Here is a 3,978-nt window from a genome sequence, read left to right as displayed (position 1 = left end):
CTGGTAAATACTGGCTTCTCTGTGTGCCTGCCTACTCAGCCCCTCCCCAGAGTGCCCCTGACCTCCCGACAGTCCAGCGGGGTCCTCCATGACCCAGGCCCGTTGCTATGACCTGTAGTCTGTTCTGATTGTTCAGCGCCCAGGTTTAACACTAGTTGTTAAATATTTTGAATGGCAACACGTATCTAGTGTCTATCTTAAGGAGGGGACTCTGCAGAGGTTAGAATTTTTGTTTTGGTTGCAAGTAGCAAAAATTTCACTCAGTGGTCCATATGGAAATGGTAATTTACGGACTTTGTTAATATAGGCTTCAGGTACAGTTTGATCCAGAAGTCCTCAATGTCCATAGGATTCTGGCTCCCTTTGTCTACCTTTCCCTGCTCCGCCCTTCTCTGAGGGTGGTCTCTGACCTCAGACCAGCCCACTTCACCGTCTGAGGCTGCACATCCACATGTCTTACTGTTCAGAGAAAAAAGGAGCTGAAGTCCAACATTTCCAGGCAAAAGTCCTGTCAGTCACTCTGATTGGGTGGGGTTGGGTCATAAGCTCACTACTTTACCACTCACTCTGCCAGACAGATGGGACCTTGATTGGGTTAAGCCCTTCAGAGCCCACCCCTGGAGCTGAGGGTTGTCAATCCCTCCCTAATCTCTTGCTTATGTGTGGGGAAAGGCAGCTCTTGTAAGGAACATGTGTGTCAGGAAGGGGAAAAGGACAGACCGAAAGGCCAAAAGCAAATGTGCCTTTGTACTCCACTCCCTGTCCACCCAATAGGCTCAACTCCAGCCCCTCCCCAGAGGTCTTGGGTGAAGGGACTATGCAGGTCCTCTGATCAACCCCTCCACTCCTTCACTGTAGAAGCAGAGGCCCAGGGGACACACCCTCTGAGGGGACACCAGGGCAGACAGTTGGACCAGCTTGTCCGTGATGAGGCAGCATAGCTCCAGAGCAGGCGAGGCCACTGAGGTCACATGATAGAGCTTAGGAATTATCAGGAGAGCATTCAAGCTGAGAAGCTGAAGGACATGCTCAGATGTAGAAAGATGCTCTGGCTGCCCTGTGGAGGATGGCTCGAGACTCGAGGCAGTAGGCCAGGGACCTGGGCAGGAGGGGATGGTGCTGGACCGAAGCCTGGTGTGGGAAGGAGAAGAAGGGATAGGTGGGAGGGATGCTTAGGAGGCCAAGTGAACAGGCTGTGAAGCTGACAGGCCATGGAAGGAGTGGGAGCAAGGGGGGCATTTAGGAAAAGGCCTAGGCCTCTGCCCTGGGGACTGGGGGACAAAGAGGCTGTCCCTGAGATGAGGACTGGGGAGAAGGAACAGATTTGGGGGAGACACTTAGGCCATTTGGGGTCATGATTGGTGTGGGAGGTCTGACAGACTTCTAGAGGAGCCTGTCCAGGAGGCTGTGGGAACCCCAGGTCTGGGGCTCAGGAGGGAGGTCAGCGATGGCCAGGCAATGCACACAACAGTCAGTGGTACAGATACATCTGTCAACAAACTTCACTGTACTGATGCGATTAAGGAGAATGTGATGAGATAACATCCTGGTGTTTTGTTGTTGTTTTTTGGGTTTTTTTTATGGTACGCAGGCCTCTCACTGTTGCGGCCTCTCCCATTGCGGAGCACAGGCTCCGGATGCGCAGGCTCAGTGGCCATGGCTCACGGGCCCAGCCTCTCCGCGGCATGTGGGATCCTCCCAGACCGGGGCACGAACCCGTGTCCCCTGCATCAGCAGGAGGACTCTCAACCACTGCACCACCAGGGAAGCCCAACATCCTGTTTTGACCTAAGTCCATTCAGGCTGCTGTAACGGAAGACCATAGACTGGGTGGCTTACAAACAACAGAAATTTCTCAGAGTTCTGGAGGCTGGGAAGTCCAAGACCAAGGCGCTGGCAGATTCGGTGTCTGGTGAGAACCTGCTTCCTGGTTCATAGATGACCATCTTTTTACTGTGTCCTCACATGATAGAAGGGATGAGGAAGGTCACTGAGGTCTCTTTTATAAGGACATTATTAATCTCAAATATGAGGGTTCTGCCCTCACAGACTAATTGCCTCCTGATACCATTACATTGGGAGTTAGGTTTCAACATAGGAGTTTGTGGGGAACACAAACTTTCAGTCCATAGCAGATCCCTTTTCTTAGATTATCAACTAATCTTCATGATGTTCTATCAGGAAAGTTCTATCATTGTCCCCATTTCATAGATGAAGAAACAGAGACTCAGGTGTGCAAACATGTATGATTACATGAATAGGTACCTGAAAAAGCTTTTTATAAAATTCGACATCCATTCCTTATATTAATTCTAAGTCAAATAGAAATAGAAGGAAACTGTTTGAGCAAGATTATCAAATTACCTGATTATCAAAGACACATGGGACTTCCCTGGTGGCCCAGCGGTTGGGAATCCGCCTGCCAATGCAGGGGACACCGGTTCGAGCCCTGGTCCGGGAAGATCCCACATGCCGTGGAGCAGCTAAGCTTGTGCGCCACAACTACTGAGCCTACACTGTAGAGCCTACGAGGCACAACTACTGAGCCCACACGCCTAGAGCCCGTGCTCCACAGCAAAGCCACCACAATGAGAAGCACGTGCACTGCAACAAAGAGTAGCCCCCGCTCACCGCAACTAGAGAAAGCCCACGCGCAGCAACGAAGACCCAACACAGCCAAAAATAAATAAATAAATAAATAAACAAACAAGAAACAAAGACAGATGGCGTATGGCATATGGCATATGGCAGTTAAATGCCAAAGCCATTTTCATTAAAATTTTATAGGTAGAGTCCACACGTATGAAAAACTAGAGCTAATAAATGCATTCAGCAAAGTTGCAGTACACAAAATCAACACACAAAAATCGGTCGCATTTCTATACACCAGCAATGAATACGCTGAAAAGGAAATTTTAAAAAAAAAAATCCTATTTACAACATCAACAACAAAAAGAATAAAAGTTTTAAGAATAAATTTATAGGGACTTCCCTGGTGGTCTAGCGGTTAAGACTCTGTGCTCCCAATGCAGGGGGCCCGGGTTTGATCCCTGGTCAGGGAGTTAGATCCCGCATGCTGCAACTAAAGATCCCGCGGGCCACAACTAAGACCCGGCGCAGCCAAATAAATAACTATTTTAAAAATAAATTTATGCAAGGAGGAAAAAGACTTGTATAGTGAAAGCTACAAAACATTGCTGAAAGAAATTAAAGAAGACTTAAATAAATGGAAAGATATCCCATGTTCATGAATTAATATTGTCGACAGTACTATCTGAATTAGTTTGCTAGGGCTGCCATAAGGAAATATCACAGACTGGATAGCTTAAACAACAGAAATTTATTTTCTCACAATTCTGGCCAGAAACTTAAGATCACAGTGTCAGCGGGTTTGGTTTCTGAGGCCTCTCTTCTTGGCTTGCTGATGGCTGCCCTCTTGCGGTGTCCCCACTGTCTTTCCTCTGTGTGGTCACATCACTGGTGTCTCTTCGTGTGTCCAAAGTGCTCCTCTTATAAAGACTCCTTTCAGGTTGGATTAGGGCCCATTGAGCCTCATTTTAAAGTAACCACATTTGGGGACTTCCCTGGAGGTCCAGAGGTTGACTCCGCGCTTCCACTGCAGGGGGCGCAGGTTTGATCCCTGGTTGGGGAACTAAGATCCCACATGGCATGCGTGGGGAGCGGCAGAAAGAAAGAAAGAGAAAGTAATCACCTTTTAAAAGGCCCTATCTCCAAATACAGTCCTGTTCTGAGGTACTGGGACTTTGGGCTTCAACATATACATTTTAGGGGAACACCATTTAGCCCATAACATGACCCAAAGTGAAATACAGATCCAGTGCAATCTCTATCAAAATCCCAATGGCAATTTTGCATACATATCCTAAAACTCATATGGAACTCCAAATAGCCAACACTATCTTGAAACAGAAGAACAAAGTTGGAGTACTCATACTTTCTAATCTCAAAACTGCAAAA

This window comes from Pseudorca crassidens, chromosome 20 (genome assembly GCF_039906515.1).
Source record: "Pseudorca crassidens isolate mPseCra1 chromosome 20, mPseCra1.hap1, whole genome shotgun sequence".
NCBI lineage: Eukaryota > Metazoa > Chordata > Mammalia > Artiodactyla > Delphinidae > Pseudorca > Pseudorca crassidens.
This window is presented reverse-complemented; position numbering follows the sequence as displayed.